This window comes from Neoarius graeffei, chromosome 1 (genome assembly GCF_027579695.1).
Source record: "Neoarius graeffei isolate fNeoGra1 chromosome 1, fNeoGra1.pri, whole genome shotgun sequence".
NCBI classification, from domain to species: domain Eukaryota; kingdom Metazoa; phylum Chordata; class Actinopteri; order Siluriformes; family Ariidae; genus Neoarius; species Neoarius graeffei.
Window position 1 is genome coordinate 25403369 of NC_083569.1, and position 22186 is coordinate 25425554.

The 22186-nt window shown below is 41.9% G+C and overlaps 5 non-coding genes and 1 pseudogene across 5 annotated transcripts; 4 read left to right on the forward strand and 2 right to left on the reverse strand.

Annotated features, from left to right (window-relative positions):
* The first annotated feature begins 5134 nt into the window (after window positions 1–5134).
* On the forward strand, window positions 5135–5325 carry LOC132897013 (U2 spliceosomal RNA). The gene has a single exon (XR_009656217.1). It is a non-coding gene; the product is annotated as a U2 spliceosomal RNA (small nuclear RNA).
* A 2257-nt stretch (window positions 5326–7582) lies between these two features.
* On the forward strand, window positions 7583–7692 carry LOC132896223 (U5 spliceosomal RNA). Its single transcript, XR_009655971.1, has one exon. It is a non-coding gene; the product is annotated as a U5 spliceosomal RNA (small nuclear RNA).
* Window positions 7693–8045: 353 nt separating this feature from the next.
* LOC132897584 (U2 spliceosomal RNA) lies at window positions 8046–8224 on the reverse strand (annotated as a pseudogene).
* A 2689-nt stretch (window positions 8225–10913) lies between these two features.
* trnar-ucu (transfer RNA arginine (anticodon UCU)) lies at window positions 10914–11003 on the forward strand. Its single transcript is given in 2 exon segments — window positions 10914–10950; window positions 10968–11003. It is a non-coding gene; the product is annotated as a tRNA-Arg (tRNA).
* An 887-nt stretch (window positions 11004–11890) lies between these two features.
* trnar-ucu (transfer RNA arginine (anticodon UCU)) lies at window positions 11891–11980 on the forward strand. Its single transcript is given in 2 exon segments — window positions 11891–11927; window positions 11945–11980. It is a non-coding gene; the product is annotated as a tRNA-Arg (tRNA).
* Window positions 11981–19346: 7366 nt separating this feature from the next.
* Window positions 19347–19460, reverse strand: LOC132896516 (U5 spliceosomal RNA). Its single transcript, XR_009656073.1, has one exon. It is a non-coding gene; the product is annotated as a U5 spliceosomal RNA (small nuclear RNA).
* Window positions 19461–22186: the final 2726 nt, after the last annotated feature.

Sequence of the window (22186 nt, forward strand, 5' to 3'; positions counted from 1 at the left end):
CCCCCGCTGACTTAAGCGGTTCTTTCCTCTGGCCCAGCAGAGAGTTGGTGCTAGCCTGGAACCGGTTTTTCTGGCCCCAGAGCCAGTTCTTTGTCAGTGGAAACAGAAAACCCGGTTCCAAACTAAGCACTGGCCCCGAACCAGCCCTAGAACTGCTTTGGTGGAAAAGGGGCAATGGAGGATGCTTGGACTGATAAAAGAAACAGACTCTCTGTTGCAATGGTGAAGGCTGAGCTTCAAGTCAGGCTAAACTTTCAGTTGTCCTGTACTGAGTTCAAGACATTCATTGAAAATCAGCCAGGACTCATAGCAGCAGCAAAGAAAAACACCAAATATAAATGGAAGATTAGGTAAGGTTTTGGTGAATTAAATGAAATAGTGTAGTGTAGTACATACTCCTGTATGTGCCCAGTTATATCAGTTACATGTCCTCCTATGTATTTGTTTAGCCAAGAGCAGCAAGCAGCAGAGGCACCGGCAAGCACAAGCAAAGCACACACCACACTCTAAGCAACCAGGTAAGCTGTTTGACACTACACCTTACATTGTTACATTCAGGTATTCTTAGATACAATGAAAAATTAATTATTTTTATTCCACATAAGCAAACAAACAGAACTTAATTATGTATTCCCCTTTTACCTGTGCCCACTACTGCCCCCAGGCGTCCACAACCAAAAACTGTTGGAAATAAACCAAAATAATGAAGACCTGCTTTATTATGTAAAGCAATTAACTAAACAAATAACTAGCAAAAGCGTCATTTTTACTAATTAGAGCAATACAATTTCAGCGTAGAAGGGTGATTTTTTTTTTTTGTCTTGGGTTAGATGTGCGAAGGGCGCCGTTGCTTACAAGCAAAAAGGTCGATTGGATGGTCGAAATGTCCAGGATTTTTGTCAGACACAGGTGGCAACCCTAAGTGTAATATGTGATTTGTGGAGCTCCGCAACATGAAGAACAAAACCTAATGTGCTGAATTGCTAAATATGCTTAAGGGCTGATTAGAATGAACCTAATTGATAAACTAAATAGCTACTACAAGGACCTCGCTCAGAAACAATTTTTTAATCCTTGTTTTCTTTCATTTTATTCAGTTACAGTGTCGAAACAGTGGCGGCTCCTGAATTTTTTTTCAGGGGGGGCAATTTTCCCCCGTTATGTCTACATGGACCATAAATGTCCACAGGACTGAAGTAAATTGACCTAGGTAGCAAGTCAACTGTTCTACAGAATGTTCTGTAAATAGATTTTGTACTTCAAACTCCATGACCAGCAAGAATTTTACAGACTGTGCAACTTAAGGACAAACAGGAAAGTGCATTTACTGTAACAAAACATTGTAAATAGTTGGCTAACATAACAATAGCAGTTGAATAAATAGATGAGTGGATCTTTAGATCTTGCAATTACTGGTATTTACCAAGGATATTACCAAAGTGCTAACTCTCAGAGCAAAGTGTGGCAAATATAAAAATGCACATTGAAAACATCAAAAGTGAACGGATTCTGTGACTGTGTGTGTGTGTGAGTCACGAAGTCAACCAAACCCAGAAAAACACCACGGTGACTGGAGCCCTCAGTTTCATCTTTGCCTCGTAGAGCTAACTCGAACACTCCACAAAATTTCACGCATTGGATGAGCTGGTTTAATATGTGCCTGTTCTTGCTCACCTCATCGTGTGGCGGTGAACTGCTAGCCTGTAGCCCTCATCCGGTTGTGTAGCGATGTTCACTCTCCCAAAAGCCGAACATTTCACGCAGCTGCCCATGTGAATCTTTGATGACTCATGTTTTTTTTATTTTCTCCGACAAATGATGCATGTCCGAAACTCCAGTGACCATCCAAGCAGTGTTGTCCGTGGAGCCACCTCCAGGGTGGAAAAGTAAGCAGGGGGAGCAGAAAACCGCTGAGGCGTCCTCGCAGCCAGCTCACCAGGATTTGCGCTGGGACCATGTTGAAGTAAAACCTCGAGTATATGATTCCCCCCCTTGTCGAAATTTGTTTTATGTTTAGATTTGGTCGAGGGGGTCCAGCTTGTTTTGTTGCCAATTTAGCTCGATTTGATTGCTGACTAAATGGAACTTCTTTTAAGGACCGCACTGAATTGCTTTCCGCATCCATCTCACCTCAGAAACTGAGCGGATCGAACGCAACTTTGCCGCGCTTCACAGTGACGTAAGCACGTTAGGGCAAGCCCCCCCGGAACCCATAGAGATTGCATTGAAGTGTCAGTCAGGAGAAAAAAAATATATTAACATGGGACTCTATCAGTGAACTCTTGGGCGATTTTCAACGTGACTGAAATCGCCCCAAATGGGGCGGTATTCTAGAAGCAAGACCACCCTGATTGGGCAATGATACCCAGAGACAGATTAAAACAGCCTCGAGCAGCGCTGGTGAAAGTTTGTTTTAAAAAAAGAAAAAAAACTTTTTTTTTTCATTTTGGCAGTGCGTCGCCCAATCGCCCTTATGCACCAGCCGCCCTTGGTTGGTAAGCATACTTGCTATTTTTTCAGGTTATCCATCAATATGGAAACAGAGGAAGATAGCTGCGCTGTAATGCATTTCTATGCCAGAGAGTCTCTGAGTGAAAAGTTTGAACCAGATGGTTTACAAGATGGAATGGAACAGTGTTTGGTGCCACTACCAGAAACTCCGAAACCACGACCAGCCAAAAAGTCGAAGACACGTGCCAGTGACGAGGATCATAAAGAGGCTGTGCCCATCTTGCTTTTGCTAAAAATAATGGAAAGAATTGAAAAGATGCAAGAAGAATCTCTCAAATGGCTGCTGTCACTTGAGGCAATGGTTAAAGATAATACAAATTCCATTAAAAGTGTCACCGACATCCTTCATTCTATGGGGAAACAGGTAGAAGACGTGAAAAATAAAGTCGTCGTCTTACAAAATAAAGTCCACATCTTAGAAAAAGAGAACAGTGTCCTCAGAAACAATGCAGCAACCTGGATGCCGAAAGAAGATGGAATCTACGAGTGTCTGGCATTCCAGAGCAAGCAGGTGAGAACGTGAAGAATATCATCGTTGACATTTTCAAACACATTTCCCTGGACATCGTGGACCAGCTGGCTTACTCAGTGGACATTGCTCACAGATTAGGTCCCTGTTCTGCAGAGGTGTGCTCCAGCTGTTGCATCATAGTTCAATTCCTGTCATGAGCACACAGGGACATTGGCAGTGGCATTTCCAAAACCCAAGGGCTGTCCTGAGATCACTGAAATATGCACAACTCACAGCAAACCCAAGGAAGTGTGCAATTTGGTGGGTGGAAGTACAGTATCTGGGCTTTCACTTGGGTCATGGGCAGGTGCGTCCCTAAATTGATAAGAATGCAGCGATTGTGGCCTGCCCAAGACTCAAGACCAAAAGGGGGTGAGGCAGTTCCTGGGCCTGGCTGGCTATTACAGGAGGTTTTTCCTAATTTTTTGGACTTTACCAGCCTGCTGACTGAGCTCACTAAAAAGGGAGCACTAGAGCTCATCTAGTGAACAGAGCAACTGTGCAACGGAGGACGGAGCCATGCAAACGGGCTTTTTCACAGATTGAAAAATTGTTCCTCCAAGACCCTCAGTGTAGACATAAATACACAAACCAAACAAGCATTAATTTAAAAAAAGCACACACATACAATACCACACAAGCAGAAATAGCACAAATTGTATTAGTGTAAATGGTAATAGTAACAGTGCAAAATGGCTAAGGATATGGGAGTATCTGCAATATGCAAATCATGATCCATTTACAGGATGAGTACATTTACTAACTTAGAAATAAAATATTATTAGAAGAACATTATCATCAGAGGGTCTACCATTGGCAATTTATAATAGTCATAATTGACATTAACATTGACTGTAGGCATATTAAAGTTTGGTCTATAGTCACTGGATTTATCTAGATCTGTTACTATTAATAAGATTTAATTGACACGAAGTGTGGTGAGTCATTCATATATATACACACATTTTATATATATGCTAAAGGGCACTTCAGCCCAACACCACCCCATGTTAACTAAACTACATGTCTTTGAGCTGTGGGGTTAACCAGAGCTGACACAGGCAGAACACACAAACTCCACACAGAAAGGCCCCCACCAGCCACTGGGCTCAAACCCAGAACCTTCTTGCTGTGAGGTAACAGTGCAAACCACTACATTCCCCTGTTAATATACTGCTGAAGCCTCCCCGTCGGGGGATCGAACCCCGGTTTTCCGCGTGAAAGACGGAGATACTGTCTACTATACTAACGAGGATGACACAACAGCAATCATTTATCAATCGAAAGTGTAGAAATGACAGGGTTCACGTGTGATTCATGAAACGTTTGTATCTTGCCAATCACAGCTTAAGAATGATTGGGCATTGATAAATGTGGTGGGTGAAAACCATTGTCATTTAAATATCACAATCCTAAATATTATCGGTTTAGATAGAGGCCTTGCTCCTTGACTTTACGACATGAAGAACAGAAGGGCAATAATATAACAACAACCAATCAGAATTCAGATACAACAACCAATCAGAATTCAGATACACTCTGTTGCCAAGTAAAATTGTAACCTTTCAACGTATCAAAAAAGTTCTCGAGCGCTCGTGCTGTTTTACCGTTAGACCAATCACATCTCAGCTTAAACTCGCATTCTAAAGTAGTTGCAGCTCCCCCAGAAGAGAGCGACTCCCCCTGCAGCCTCATGGAACGCAGGCTTTAAGGCTCCGGATGGGTTTTACTGCCGTTTATGAGGGAAAGGAACATACACCCTCCCGACAGCCAATGCGTTATTCGCTTAAAACACATTTGCAAATTGGTAGAATGAGTTAATCATCACATGCAAGATTTGCAATTAATCAAATGAATTGATTATTATTATTATTATTATTATTATTATTAATGAATTACTACAGTTCTAAACTTCAAATTTTAAAAGTCTGGGCTTTAGAGAGATGATGGATCTCTTTTGGTGGAACACAACGGAGCAGAATATTGTGACCTCCAAGGCGATGCCTCTCTTCAAAAGGATCCAGCTGTTGGGGGCGGAGTCTAGCTGTGTTTACCTTCCTGGAGTTTAATATTTGAAAGTGGTTTATTTAAAGCTGTTCATTGCAGTAAGTTATCGCTTCTCGGCCTTTTGGCTAAGATCAAGTGTAGTATCTGTTCTTATCAGTTTAATATCTGATATGTTCTTTAAATGAGAACGTTATATTAAACAGATTTTTAGAATAGGGAGCTGAAATAAGGGCTTGCTCTTTCTGCTCCATGCATCAACCTGGTATTGCAGTATCTCCAGGAATGGTGCCCGTGTTTAAAAACTAACAAAAAAAAAAAAAGACGAGTTCTATTTTTTTCCTTTTCAGAGAGTCAATTTAACGTTTATGCTCTCTAAATAAGAGTAATAAATGTTTGCTTAAAAGTATAGAGTTAGACTTGGGGTTTACTTTTTTTATTCTACTGTATGTGTCTGTATCACGTTATAGTAGTTCTAGAAGTAGTTATTTTGTTTGAAAGGGAAATATATATATATATTTTTTTTTTTTGCTTGATCTGGTCTGATTCTTTCCCCATTTCCTGGTTTTCGCTCTGTTTAACAAGCAACTGGACTGTGAGTCTGCGGTAATTCTTTCTTTTACTTTTTTTATGAGAGAGATCACACAACACCACCTATCTTCTTTTTTTTCTTTTTATTTACTTATTGGCTTATTTATTTCTCTGCCTGTTTGCAATGGCTAAGAAAGCTGTAAAGGTGCAAAGAGATTGGCCCAGGCCACCTGACCCTATACCAGCTTTCTGGACCTCCAATAGTGTTTTCACCAACATCACCAAAACACAAAAGTTCTGGATGTGCAGCATGTTGGCGGTTTTGATTTCCGTAAACAGTGCTTGCATTTCATCCAGGAAAAAAAAAAAATTTTTTGTAATGGTATTGGTTAAAGAAACTTGCAATAAGAAGACAGAAGCTGCTAGAAAGCATGTAGAAGGCCTAGAGCCCAGTGTAAGAGCCTGCTATCTGGAGAAATTGCAGTTAATCAACAGCCTGGGACCATATGAAATGGGAGAGGAACTGAGTGAAGACAATGCATTGCTGCCTGCTGTAATATACCCAGACATCATCAACTATTTAATTTTTTTACCAAGTCCATACACTGCTGAGGATCTGAAGTGTTTCAAGGGACTAGAAGCCTAGAACCAGATGTGCTGTGACTGAGTCAGGGATTGAAAAGCATGGAAATTTGGTGACAAATGTCTGGTGAAAGCAAAGGTGTGTACTGTGTACATTACATGTACAGTGATATACTGTAGACCATGAATCACATCCCCTGTGGGCCTACTTCAGCTGACAGCAGATGGCTGATTGTGATTTTTAACTTTACCTTACTCTCAAGAGAACATACAGAAGCACCATCACAGCTAGACAGTATGGTCTCATCTCTCATCTCATTATCTGTAGCCGCTTTATCCTGTTCTACAGGGTCGCAGGCAAGCTGGAGCCTATCCCAGCTGACTACGGGCGAAAGGCGGGGTACACCCTGGACAAGTCGCCAGGTAATCACAGGGCTGACACATAGACAACCATTCACACTCACACCTACGGTCAATTTAGAGTCACCAGTTAACCTAACCTGCATGTCTTTGGACTGTGGGGGAAACCGGAGCACCCGGAGCAAACCCACGCGGACATGGGGAGAGCATGCAACCTCCACACAGAAAGGCCCTCGCCGGCCACGGGGCTCGAACCCGGACCTTCTTGCTGTGAGGTGACAGCGCTAACCACTACACCACCATGCTGCCCTAGACAGTATGGTGTCATGCTTAATTTTAAGACATTGATTAAAACTTTAAAAAAAAAAAACCTCATACCTGATACAAAGTGAACTGAACACACTTATGTTGTGCGGATTTTTGTTGGTCAGATCCTGGTTTAGTTTGGCAAGCCAGAGATGATGATGCGCCTCTGACAATTTTCTGGTTTCCTCCCCCTGATTTTTTATTATTTTAGGTAATCGGTAGAAGTGCAGATGTTTCTCAAGATCTGAGAGATTGTGGCAACCCAAAACTGTGCAGTAATTCACCATTATTTGGTTTGTTTATCGAAAAATTCACAAAGCTTGCTTTGCTGTTCATGTGTCCAATGCCTCTAATATGGCCGACTTTCACGTGAAAATACCCTATAGAGTGCCACTAGCCTGATCCAGTGTTAAGTGTGGCTCAGGCTTCATTCTCATCTCATCTCCTCTCCTTATCTCTAGCCGCTTTATCCTTCTACAGGGTCGCAGGCAAGCTGGAGCCTATCCCAGCTGACTACAGGCAAAAGGCAGGGTACACCCTGGACAAGTCGCCAGGTCATCACAGGGCTGACACATAGACACAGACAACCATTCACACCTACGGTCAATTTAGAGTCACCGGTTAAACTAACCTGCATGTCTTTGGACTGTGGGGGAAACCAGAGCACCCGGAGAACATGCAAACTCCACACAGAAAGGCCCTCGCCAGCCCCGGGGCTCGAACCCAGGACCTTCTTGCTGTGAGGCGACAGCGCTAACCACTACACCACCGTGCCGCCCGGTTTCTCTTCATTGACGCATAAATCTTTCGCCTTTTACTAAAGATTTCTGTGGAGAGGAATGTTAATAAGATCAACTTATTTTTACAGGCTTTGCTCTGGGGGAGCTGAACATTTTTGGTGGTCAAAGATGAGAAATATCAAGCTTTTGGTATAGCTCCAAAACTTTTCCCCATTTCCTGGTTTTCTCCATGTTCAACAAGCAGCTGGACTATTAGTCTGCAGTAATTCTTTCCCATGCACGCCTAAAATGATGTCTCTTTTCAAAAGGATTTGGCTGTAATTTTTTTTAATAAGGTCACCATTTCTAGAACTACTGCAACGCCATGTTGATTTACTGTATAGAGCAGAAAGAGTAAGCCCCTATTCCAGCTCTCTGCTCTAAAAAAAAAGTCAATTTAATTGATCATCATCATTCAGAAAACTCATCAAACACAAAAATGACATAGGATTTTTTTTTTCAAGAAGGGCACTATTCCTGGAGGTACTGCAATACCAGATTGATGCATGGAGCAGAAGGAACAAGCCCCTATTCCAGCTCCCTGTTCTAAAAATATGTTTAATATAACATTCTCATTTAAAGAACATATCAGATATTAAACTGGTAAGAACAGATCTTAACCAAAATGCAGAAAACTGATAACTGGCTGCATTTAACAGCTTTAAATGTACCACTTCCAAATATTAAAATCCAGAAAGGTAAACACAGCTGAATCCTTCTGAAGAGAGATATTATCTCAGGGGTGTACTAAATGGTTGGAGGAGATTCTTTGTAAGAAGCTTGATATTTCTAATATTTGACCACCAAAAATGTACAACAGCCAAAGCAGAACCTACAAAAAAAAACACACACACACAGTTGAACTTACTAATATGCCTCTCTCCAGCAATCTTCAGTAAACCACAAAAGCTTTATATGTTAATGAAGAGAAACCTGAGCTATATTTAACACTGGATCAGGTTAGTGAAACTGTATTGGAGGTCCAGAAAGCTGGTATAGGGTAATTTGGCCTTGGCCAATCTCTTACACCTTTACAGCTTTATTATCCATTGCAAACAGGCAGGGAAATGTCTGACCAACGAGCATTTTCGATAGATAGATAGATAGATAGATAGATAACATTTTTGGTGGTCAAATGTTAGAAATATTGAGCTTTTTGCATGGACCCCCCTCACACGCCCCCAAGACGATGTCTCTTTTCAAAAGGATTCAGCTGTCAGTAAGCAAGTAACTAGGGAGTGGGGATTGTTGAATTTTGAAAAGGAAAAGCTGAGTGTTGTGTGATCTGTCTAATGAAAAAGTAGGGGAAAGAATTACTGCAGACTAACAGTCCAGCTGCTTGTTGAGCATGGAGAAAACCAGGAAATAGGGAAAAGTTAGGTCGGGCAAAGAAAGAAATATTTTTTCTTTATTATTTTAACAAGGTCACCAATAAACAAATAATATCTTGACAAATAATATCTGGAAATAATATTTTGTTATCAAAGATGGCAAAAGCAACAATAGAGCTTTGGTCAGACCTCAAGTTATTTGACACATGGAGAGTCACTAATCCATGAGAGAAAGATTTCACATTTTTCCTCACAGGGTGGCACGGTGGTGTAGTGGTTAGCGCTGTCGCCTCACAGCAAGAAGGTCCTGGGTTCGAGCCCCGGGGCCGGCGAGGGCCTTTCTGTGTGGAGTTTGCATGTTGTCCACGTGGGTTTCCTCTGGGTGCTCCAGTTTCCCCCAAAGACATGCAGGTTAGGTTAACTGGTGACTCTAAAGTGAGTGTGAATGGTTGTCTATGTGTTAGCCCTGTGATGACCTGGTGACTTGTCCAGGGTGTACCCCGCCTTTCGCCTGTAGTCAGCTGGGATAAGCTCCAGCTTGCCTGTGACCCTGTAGAAGGATAAAGTGGCTAGAGATAATGAGATGAGATTTTTCCTCACATCCCCATCATTCTTTTTCTAGAATTGATTATATTTTCATCTCTAGATCGGCCCTTGACAGAACCGGAGCCTGCTCCATTAACACATGCATTCTCTCAGACCACTCATCAATCTCTATAGAACGCCTGCCTCCTTACTATGACCCTTTATCTAGACATTGGCGTTTAAATCCATCTCTTCTTAGCAATCCTGCATTTTTAACATATTTAGGAAATCAATGGGAACTTTTTTATTTCTACAAATGATTCACCTGAGGTTTCAGCCTCGACCTTATGGGAAACAGACAAGGCCTTCCTCAAAGGGTCTATCATTTTTTACACAACTGCGAAGAGGAAGAACATATTAGCAAAACAGTTGGAGCTTGATCGAGACATTGCTATCTTGGAAAGAGATTTTAAAGTGTCTTTCTCCAATTCTGTGTTGAAGAAATTAGAAGCAGCCAGATCTGCTTTAGATCAACTGCTAACTCAAAAAGCAGAATCAGCAATAGTTTATGCCAGGCACAGACTGTTTGAATCTGGGAATAAATCCGTCTGGCTACTTGCTCATCTACTGTAGCTCAAGCTATACTCATCTGAGTGTCAAAACATATCAATTCTAAGGATTTTTTTTTTTGACAGAATTAATCTCCCTACCCTATCTGAAGAAAGCAGAAAAGGTCTGTGTAGGCCAGTCACAGCCTAGGAAGTTTTGGAGGCCATTAAATCCCTACAGAGTGGGAAAGCACCAGGCCCTGATGGGTTTGGACCTGAATTTTATAAAAAAGATGGCAAAGTTTGAAGTGGGGCATTTAACTAACATGTTTATGGAATCATTTAGGAGGGGCACACTCCCACCAACTTTAAATCTCACCCATATTTCTCTGATTTTAAAGAAAGATAAATCTCCTGATCTTTGTACATTCTATAGACCAATAAGCTTGCTTGGGGTTGATTGTAAAATTTTGTCTACGCTTCTGGCTAGAAGTGTGAAAGAAGTGTTGCCCATTTAAGTGAGACTGGACCAGACAGGATTCATCAGGGGTAGGAACTCACACTCCAGTGTCTGACGGCTTCTAAATGTTATACAATTAACGCAAATGACAAAAAAGCAAGGTTGTTGCTGTGTCACTGGATGCTGAAAAAGCATTTGATCAGGTGGGAGTATCTATTTGATGTTTTGAACAGGTATGGTTTGGACTCCAGTTTTGTTGAGTGGATCAAGGTGCTGTACAGGTCCCCAGCTGCGAGGGTTTTCATAAATGGTTCAGTATCGGATACCTTCCCCTTGAGTAGAGGTACTCATCAGGGCTGTCCTCTCTCACCTTTATGATTTGCACTGGAACAGAACAGGAAATGTGAGGCCAGCCAGGAATTTGAAAGAATCTGAGAGGAAACACCACAAAGGCAGGGAAAAATGGGCTCTGTGGCGCAAAGGATAGCGTGTTGGACTTCTAGAGTCATCAGAGAAGCCATTCAAAGGTTGTGGGTTCAAGTCCCATCAGAGTCATTTCCTTTTGCATACGCTCTGCAGGGAAGCTTCTTCCAAATGAAATCGTCGACCTGATGCGAAATCCTTTGGATATGGCCATTCCCTCTTTTCCATCTGAGATGCAATTCTTTCTTGACCCCAGTCAAACAGTAATATCACCATGTTCCACCTCTTCCTACGAATTTGGCCAAAAGGAAGCTGTACCTGAAATTCCAGTTCCTCACAATACTCATGACATTCACTCCTGCCATAATTTGTGCTTACACCTCCAAAGCCCACACTTGCGTTCTCCATGTGGGAGAAAACCCAGCAGCGCCTGATGCAAGACTCTACTGAATGTTGATTTCAGTTGCTCACAGAGAAGGCTTGTTGCATTTAAAGGCTTGCCGATTCAGGTCCTGCCACAGGTCTTTGCTCTCGAGACTCTCTTGAAGGTTTCTTTCAATTGCTGACAAAAATGCACCTCTACAATCAAGAAGTATGGGCAAGTAGTACTGTATGGCACCCATAATTGTGGAAGAGCGTGAGATGAAAAGCCATGCCAAGATGATAAAACTGGCCCAATAGGGACTGCCAGTAAACAGGAGCCATGGTATCCCAGCAGTGCCTGAGACAAAAGTCTTCTGTCAGTGCAAGACCAATTCCTTCCGTGCCCATCTTACTTTCTGAGCTGAAAACCGAGTGAAGATAGCATGGTGGCATACTGGATGTTGAATTGCAGACCTTGTGCTGATGCTTGTGGGTTGAGATCCTCCCAGAGTTCATTCGTTTTGAGGTTTACTGCATGTTCATTTCATCTGTTATGATGAGAAAAGGACTTGTCCCTGGAACAGAACAGGAAATGTGAGGCCAGCCAGGAATTTGAAAGAATCTGAGAGGAAACACCATGAAGGTAGGGTGAAATGGGCTCTGTGGCGCAATGGATAGCGTGTTGGACTTCTAGGGTCATCAGAGAAGCCATTCAAAGGTTGTGGGTTCAAGTCCCACCAGAGTCATTTCCTTTTGCATACACTCTGCAGGGAAGCTTCTTCCAACCGAAATCGTCGACCGAGGCGAAATCCTTTGGATATGGCCATTCCCTCTTTTCCATCTGAGATGCAATTCTTTCTTGACCCCAGTCAAACAGAAATATCACCATGTTCCACCTCTTCCTATGAATTTGCCCAAAAGGAAGCTGTACCTGAAATTCCAGTTCCTCACAATACTCATGACATTCACTCCTGCCATAATTTGTGCTTACACCTCCAAAGCCCACACTTGTGTTCTCCATGTGGGAGAAAACCCAGCAGCGCCTGATGCAAGACTCTACTGAATGTTGATTTCAGTTGCTCACAGAGAAGGCTTGTTACATTTAAAGGCTTGCCGATTCAGGTCCTGCCACAGGTCTTTGCTCTCGAGACTCTCTTGAAGGTTTCTTTCAATTGCTGACAAAAATGCACCTCTACAATCAAGAAGTACAGGCAAGCAGTATGCCACCCATAATTGTGGAAGAGCGTGAGATGAAAAGCCATGCCAAGATGATAAATCTGGCCCAAAAGGGACTGCCAGTAAACAGGAGCCATGGTATCCCAGCAGTGCCTGAGACAAAAGTCTTCTGTCGGTGCAAGACCAATTCCTTCCGTGAAGATGTTTGACGTCTTCAATATCGCTTGCCTTCAGTATGTAAACAAAGCTTGCTTGTCCCCCAGGACAAGGGCAGTAACGGTTGCGAATGTAAGTGTGACATCGGTGCAAGGGGTCTGTTGCAAATTTTGGCAATGTGGCACAAAGTTATTGAAGGGAACTTATTTATAATCTCACCATCTGGTGTGACCCAGATGAGGATGGGTTCTCTTTTGAGTCTGGTTGTTCTCAAGGTTTCTTCCTCATGTCATCTCGTGGAGTTTTTGGTTGTTTCTCAGAGATGAACCCTTAAATGTTGTACAAAAAAAAAAAAAACTCCTTCAAGATTGTTTCCCAGCAAAACAAGTCCTAGCCACTGACATAAGCAGTTCTTGGTTCTAAACCAGCAAGGATTTGGTGGCACACTGTGACCAGTTTTCCTGGCTGAGAGCTGTTTCTTTGGCTGTGGAAACTTCAAGAACTGGCTCAAGATTAGGCACCAGCTCGGAACCAGCCCTCAGTGGAAAAGTGGTGACTTGGTGGACAAGTGGTATTCGAGGATCAGCAAAGGGTCCTCAAGGTTCTGCTTTGGGCTGACTCTACAATAGATAGGTGCCTGTTTAGAGCACTGGTCTTGTAAACCAGGGGTGGTGATTTCAATTCTCACTGGGGCCTTTGACCTTCCTTCTGAAGGTAGAGAGTTCTGAGCTGAGATATTGGGACTGAGGAAAAGTGGTGCCTGTATCATTCATTGCTTGTGAGTTCTCACTGTTTCTTCAAAACAGTTCTGCTTAATTCTCTATCAGTGAGCCAGTTGATATAAAAAAAAGACTGCAACTAAAACTCTAAAGGATTCTTATCATGCTGCACATATTCGTAAGTTCCTGGTGACACAATTATAATTTTGGACTATGTAGTGCTAGGAAACTTCGGACAAGAAGACTATGAGATATGCATGGAAAAAGCATGAGGTTGAGAAAATTACTTTTTTTTTTAAGAACCAAAAACACTGGTCAGCTTTTTTTGGTTGGAGTTCTCATCACCTGAAAACCACTGGCTGCTGCTGAGGATGGCCCCACATGAAGAGCCTATTCAAGCGAGTAGGACGCTTCTTTGCTTTGCTCCTGCTTTGCTTCTGCTTGATCTTTATTTTATTTTACTTTTTCACTTAATTTCCACTATTTCTTCATTTTATTTTTCACCTTTACAAGATAAGTTAGCTTTTAAAACAAAATGCCAGGGGGCAAAAAATCCAGGAGATCCTGCAGAAAATGCACAGAACTAGAACAGAGGATTTCTATCCTGGAATCAAAGATTGATGCTCTGCCAAAGACAGATGAACTAAGAGCGATATCTCACGAAAGGAGTACAGAAACAGTGGCTGAGAATGCAGAGATTGCACCCCGACAGGCCAATGGCATTGCAAATCGAGTGGATGAATGCATCGATCTAACAAAGCAAAATGTGAGTACAGAAAACTGGCACACGATGGGTGGCAGGCCCAAAAATAAAAACAGAAGAGTAATTACCTCAACACCAGTTCGTTCTGATACTATGCAACCCATGCTCCACAGCCATGCTATTAGAAATAGAGCCAGGTCTACAAACTACAATAGGATTTACAATCTTATGGAAAATCCACAGCCCATAAGGCTTCCGAACAAATTTGAATGCCTCAGGGATGTGGAAGTGGAATTTTCAGGTGGACAAGCACATCATAGAAAGAGATCGCACCACAACCGAAGAGCTGTAGGAAGAGGCAAAAAGCAGCTCGTAACACCACCTGATCCCACAACCCTTGTTCTTGGTGATTCCACTGTAAGACATTTAAAAGGACATGGGATGATTATTTGCAGTGTTGGGCAAGTTACTTCAAAACTGTTTTGCATTATTTATTACTTGTTACTGTCATTTTAAAGTAATGAGTTACATTACAATATTACTGTATTTAAAATGTAAGGCATTACACTACTATTGCATTACTTTTAAGTTACTCTCACCAAAATAACTGGAAGTATGGATTTGGCAATCTAAATGTAGCTCAAGACGCTCAATTAGCTCATCACACATCCAGTGGAAGGTGATGTGGTATCTGACTGAGCTTGGCTTATGGTTAAAAACAGTAGACTATAATAGCCACAGTGACGGCTCATGGCACAATACAAGGAACAATCATTGCAAGAACAGACAATAGGTGAAAGTCTGGCAAATTGTGATAGAAATACTGTAACTTTAGGCCTATTCATATTAACATTAATTGAACTTTAATGTATTGTAATGTCTAAAGATATGACAGGATACAAGATTAGCATTTCTATGCCTTTATTGTTTTCAAGTTTATAGCATTAAGCATAGTTTATGCTTCATAAAAAAAAAAAAAAAAGATTTGCCCTAAGGGATATGACTCCATCATTTCAGAAATTTAACAAAAATGAACATATTATGGCAAATCGTGGCCTACAATAAAACTGGCCTGAAAAAAAAACCCACAAGCCTTTTAAATCACAGCTAGACAATGACTATTAGCTATATGAGGCTACCCAGTCACATTTTGAAAAACAGAATTAGAAATAACAAAATCAAAGTGCTTTTAATGATATTGAAGTGCTTAGACATATTAGCCCTCGAAGGAAAGGCAGCTCAATCACTTTAGTCTGACTTCCGACCAGAAAAAAAAACTCAGTTATACAGGACAAAAATACGGAAGCCGAGAAAGGCCCTTCATATAATCCTTTTTTTACTCACCTTGTTATCCCGAGACAGGGCCGCTGACAGCTTTGGCTGGGCCTGGGACAAAATGCTCTGAATGGGCCCCCCCCAACAACCCACACACACACCCACCTCTCTTATCCCAGTCTCTACTCACTCCAACCCTTAAATGACAGGTATTCAAAAACCATTCAACCATTCAACAACCATTTCATTTTAGCATTTCAACATTTTTACAGTTTTAACATTTTAACATTTCCTTAGTCTGCAACTATTCAGGTGCGAAATGCAATGCGCCGGACTTTTGTTGTGCGGGCGTGCGTACTGTCCAGTGTGAAAAGCATAGAAGAACACACTGCTCGAGAAACGGCGGGATATGATTGCGGGCTAATGTGAATATTCTTAGCTTCAATCAGATATATGAAACGCAATGTTATTAAGCCATTGTGGTCATGAAATGATTCAATGCCCTGTGCGTTTGATATGGTGTTCAGTGTGACTTGCTCTCCCCTCGTTTGTAACATGAATTGCATGCCGCGCGTGCCTTGGTTGGGGTTACTTTACGGGGCTGGAAAAAGTTGGCTGTGTCTTACCCAGTGATGGGAATAACGGCGTTACAAATAAATGGCGTTACTAACGGCATTACTTTTTTTAGTAACGAGTAATCTAACTAATTACTTTTTACATTGTTATAACGCCATTCCCGTTACTTACAATAAAATACTATGCGTTACTTTATTAAAGCTGTTCTCATCTGGCACGCTGCTCGTTCAGCCTTTCTTTACTCTGCTTTAGTGTGGGGCGGGGAGACGCGAGACAATGGCACAGTAAGCCAATCAGAGTAGATTTGGACAACATACGTGGGTAGGCCACGCCTACTGCACGACTGCGCGCTCTTTCAATCGGAAGACACAGCGATGGCGAGCGGTCAGCCCAGCACTGCGCTTTCACACTGGAAATACAGCCATTACTTTTCATTACTTGAAATAAAAGGCAAGAGTGTTTACGTGCAATGCACATTATGTCGAGGAACAAAGCGTTTGTCCTCGTCAGTGGCCAGTAATTAGTAACATAATTTTAATAACTACAAAAATATATTACATTTGATAGATGTCTTATCTCACATTGTCCCACAAAAATATTAATATAGTGTAGATAACATTACTAATTGGTTCTGTTAAGTGTCCATTTCAGTCATTAAACACATTTAACATTCACTTTTATTATGATTACACTAATTGAATTTGATTTTTTTTGAGGGGGAACAAAATGTAACGGAATAATTACTTTCTCTGGTAATTAGTTACTTTTATGACAAAGTAACTCCGTTAGTAACTCAGTTACTTTTTGGGAAAAGTAACTAGTAACTATAACTAATTACTTTTTGAAAGTAACATGCCCAACACTGGTCTTACCTGGCTCAGCTGCCCCACTGCCTTTGCTAGTACCTGCTGCATCATCCGAATCTTTTTTTAAAATATTTATGCAGTGAGCCCCTGAGTCTCTTGGTTTCTTCCTCTCTTTTTCTCTTTTCTTTTCTTTTCTGTGCTCCTGACTTGTGCATGTTGGCAAATGGCACGCACGCTGATTGTCGAAGCGCTATGATCGAACGATGTCGTTTTTTTCCCTTAATCAAAGAGTCAGACCAAACCATTTTTGCATTAGGGGTGGTAGGGGGTTCTTGATGCCTTTTTCAAAGACAATAAAGGCAAAAGATCTAGAAATCATTTATTAAATGCAAATATAGCACATTTCTCCCCCAAATCAACACATTTTGAAATGAAATAAAATAATCACAACTTCATGAGAGCCCAGTTCTGCCCCCCCCCCCCATTCCTGGGCCCGGGACAACATACCCGTTTGTCCCCCCCTGTCGGCGGGCCTGCCCGAGATAACGACATAATTAATTTAGGATCTCGAGAAAACAACACAACTAATTCGAGATCTCGAGAAAACAAAACCGTTATTTCGAGATCTCGAGAAAACAAAACAATTATTCCGTGATCTCGAGAAAACAAAACAATTATTCCGTGATCTCAAGAAAACAAAACAATTATTTCATGATCTCAAGAAAACAGCTGAGAAATGGTTCATTCAGGTACGCTAAGAGACTTGTGATATGCTGACTTTGGGGCTATTTCTCATTCTGTATAGACGCAACTTTGGTCATTAGAATGTCTGGAATAATCGATCACCTAATAAGGCAATATTTTGATCAGGGGTTGACACAGGGAGAGATTGCATTAAGTCTTTTAATAAGGGATGATTTCAAAATTAGTCCGCGGCACCTCCGCGCTGGCCCGGCTTCGTCTCTACCGACGGAGATACAGTGATCCAGCTGAGATTATGAAATAATTGTTTTGTTTTCTCGAGATCTCGAAATAACGGTTTTGTTTTCTTGAGATCTCGAATTAGTTGTGTTGTTTTCTCGAGATCCTGAATGAATTATGTCGTTATCTCGGGATAACAAGGTGAATAAAAAAAGATTATATGAAGGGCCTCTTGCGGCTTCTGTAGGAAAAATGTAAACAAACTGTCAGCATATCTTCAACAACATACTCCACCACAAGTCTCCTAACCTCCTGAGGCTGAAGGAGCATCTCAGAGCAGGCGAACGTTAATTTTGGCTGCTTTGTGATTTTATCGCCACTCTCATCCTCCGCTTGCTTCCTTCATGTTACTGTGGCACCTCTGTAAATGTTTAGTTAAATTCTCATCTCATCTCCTCTAGCCACTTTATCCTGTTCTACAGGGTCACAGGCAAGCTGGAGCCTATCCCAGCTGACTACGGGCGAAAGGCAGGGTACACCCTGGACAAGTCGCCAGGTCATCACAGGGCTGACACAGACAACCATTCACACTCATGGTCAATTTAAAGTCACCAGTTAGCCTAACCTGCATGTCTTTGGGGGAAACCGGAGCACCCGGAGGAAACCCATGCAGACACGGGGAGAACATGCAAACTCCGCACAGAAAGGCCCTCGCCGGCCACAGGGCTCGAACCTGGACCTTCTTGCTGTGAGGCGACAGCGCTAACCACTACACCACCGTGCCGCCCCTGTTTAGTTAAATTACTGGTACTATTTTGGTAAGTGGACAGTTCTTTAGGTTTAGCACACAAAGTGCATCTGACTACGATGTTCTTCACATCCTTATTTTTCACAAACTTAAAGTAATGGGCGTATGCCCATCTGGAGAATGTGCTATCCGACATTAGATCAGCTGCAGGTTTACTCATCTCTAGCTCCTGTCTGACTAGCCTAAAGGAAAAGGCAGTGAAACATTTTGCGCGGACATTTCACCTCTGCTGATCTCGCGTGATTTTGGCAAATTTGTTTGAAGGAAAAAAAACCCCACCACTTCATTCCAGGTTAAAAATGCATTGTAACGCGCATTACTGACATTCGTACCGAGTAAGATATTACCAAATTTTTTCTGTAATGCCTTACATTACCGCGTTACTGCAAAAAGCAATGCATTACAGTAATTCGTTACTTTTGTAACGCATTACTCCCAACACTAATTATTTGCTGCCTTCCAAATGCATCCATCTCTGACACCAAAGACAGCATTTTGAAACTCATGTCCAAGCATAAAACTATCAAACGTATTGTTGTGCATGTGGGAGCAAATTATGTTTTCAGAGAACAGCTGTTTGTCCAAGATGATTTCAGAAAACTTTTTTCTGATCTCTATAAGACTAGAATACAATCTTTTATCAGTGGCCCACTCCCTGCAAGGGGAAGCTTTGCATTTACTAGACTCTTCAGTCTTAACACCTGGCTTGGAAAAACTTATTTTTTATTTGGTACCTGTATAAACTTCATAGACAATTTTAACCTTTTCTGGAATCGCAGAGAATTCTTCAAGCCAAATAGCACTGAACTCAGCCGGATTGGGTAGAAAGGTAAGAAAGGTAACAGAAAGGTAAACACAGCTAGACTCTGCCCCCAACAGCTGGATCCTTTTGAAGAGAGACATCACCGTGTGTGTGTGTGGTTTCCATGCAAAAGGTTCGATATTTCTAACATTTGACCATGAAACATGTCCAGCTCTACCAGAGCAAAGCCTGCAAAAATAAGCTCAGCTCATTAACATCCCTCTCCCCGGAAATGTTTAGTAAAAGGTGAAAGATTTGCGGTCAGTGCAGAGAAACCTGAGCTGCACTGAACACTGGATCAGGTTAGTGACACTGGATTGGAGGCTGTGAGACTCTCAGTGCTGCCGCTGTGATGCTTGGAGTTGTGGCTGAGGAGCTCATTACGGAAACACCTGGGATCTCCTTTAAAAGGAGGAGCCTTTGGGAAATGGCGGGGGCTTGGAGCTCATCACCTGCTGTCTTGGGTTTGGTTATTTGTTATGGCTTTGTTTTATATTTGGTTTTTCTTTCATGTTACAGCTCTTTACTCCACTATCATCACATGCTTGCACTGTCTAACACTACTGATTAATTGCCTTACTCACACCACACATTCATTTAGTAAATATTTCTATTTTCTTTAAGTAAATGAATTAAGATCTTCAGTCTCTGTCCTTGTCCTCCTTCCTTTGTTGTGATTTGTGAATCAGTCGGAACACTAAGTCATATCAGAAGGTGCGGTCACGTGACTGCAGCTGTGTGAGCTTTGAACCCTGACATTACAAAAGTATAAGTTTAGAAACACAAGCCAAATGTGACCAACATACAAATAAACAACTCAAAACACATTTCAATGAAGTATTAAACTTGGATGAGCCAGCAGCAATATTTCTTTAAAAATATTCTGATCACCGGACTGAAAACCGAAATAAATATTGACAACTTTTTCCTGGGGCTTGAGGCAAAAATATTCGCTTGTGCTACATCCTAAGGCAAAGTTTAATTTTATAAAATTGAGAGCATCATTATTAGATCACAGATGCCTCTAAACTTTAAGCTAACACTATTTGTTATCTCTATGAATGGATTTTCATCTGCGAACGGCTGCTTATATTGTTTTTATGGTAGACTGGGTCTGTATGTGATTATATATGACACTGTAATATAGGAGACCTGACCAGTCTGATGAGTTTGTTGAACATCCCATTCCAAAACCATAAGCATGAGGTGAGCAATAACACACAACATTTTTACTCCACCTAAGTGCTTTCCATACCACATTTTCCTGCCTTCCTGCGATGCTACTGTTCAGGCTGCCAAATAGAAATAATTTATTCCATTGGATTTGTGATGTTGAAGCTTCTATTCTGAGGGCACATAAGTTTCTCTTCTTGACCATATTATGCTTCTCCATGTCGTAAAGTCAAGGAGCAAGGCCTCTAAACCGATAATATTTAGGATTGTGATATTTAAATGACAATGGTTTTCATCCACTACATTTATCAATGCCCAATCATTCTTACACTGTGATTGGCAAGATACAAACGTTTCATGAATCACACGTGAGACCTGTCATATGGTGATTTCTGCACTTTGATCTGCATTGGTTACTACATTAGATTGATAAATGAGGATTACTGCATCGTCCTTGTTAGTATAGTGGACAGTATCTCCGCCTGTCATGCGGAAGACCTGGGTTCGATTCCCCTATGGGGAGGCTTTAAAAATTTATTAACTTGGGCAGCAGGGGGATGTAGTGGTTTGCACTGTCGCCTCACAGCAAAAAGGTTCTGGGTTCGAGGCTGGTGGGGGCCTTTCTGTTACCCCTTTTCCACCAAATCAGTTCCAGGGCTTGTTCGGGGCCAGTGCTGGTGCTGGTTCACAACTCGTTCAACTTGCGAGCCAGCTGAGAACCAGTTTGCTTTTCCGTAGCTCGCGGTGCTAAGGGAAGCCACGTCATTACGTCGCTGTATACGTCAGTTACGTCACTGTATACGTCAGTTACGTCGCTACGTTTGCATAAACCTTGGCGCGAATATCGAAGCAAAAACAACACAGAAGAAGCAGCAGCAGCAACAACAACAATAATAATAATGGATGACTTCGCGTTTGTACAGCTGCTGCTTCTCGTCGCTTAAAAATGGCGATCTTTCGCGGTCTTGTTATTGTTGTTGGTCTTAACAACTCCGCCCCCCTGCTGATGTAAGCGGTTCTTTCCTCTGGCCCAGCAGAGAGTTGGTGCTAGCCTGGAACCGTTTTTTCTGGCCCCAGAGTCAGTTCTTTGTCAGTGGAAACAGAAAACCCGGTTCCAAACTAAGCACTGGCCCCGAACCAGCCCTGGAACTGCTTTGGTGGAAAAGGGGCATGTGTGGACTTTGCATGTTCTCCCTGTGTCAGCTCTGTAGTTAAGTTAACATGGGCTGGTCTTGGGCTGAAGTGCCCTTGAGCAAGGCACTTCAAGGAGATACGCAGAACCATGGCCTCACTCTTTGTTTTTAAATGCCTTGAGACCTCAAGAATGGCATAGGAATAGTTTTAAGCGGTATCATGATCCAGAGCATTTTTTAAGGATTTTCTACTAGGAGACCAACTGGTCTGGGCAATACAATCACAAGCCCCAGAATCCATGTGGCTGCACCGCTGCGGCATATTCTGTGATGCAAAATGGTTCACCAGTCACCATACAGACAAACACACTACAGTGACTACACAGCTATCAAGAGCAATTACCAAGCACAAATGTTATGTCAAAGACACTCAAAGTTACACAGTAATGACATCGGATTCTGACATCAGCCATCTCAGTAACCAAATTTTAGTTTTGTTTTTCTTAACCAACATGATCTTGTGTGTATATCTTATAACATAGATCTTCGTTTTCCTTGTTAAATGTATACTTACATGGTACTTGGTTAATTAATTGCAACCAATTGAACCAAATGATAAAATTTGGTCTCCCAGTGAAGCTAGTTTGGGATTTGGTCTCCCAGTAACTATGTTAAAAAATGCTCTGTATAGCCAGCTTCTCTTA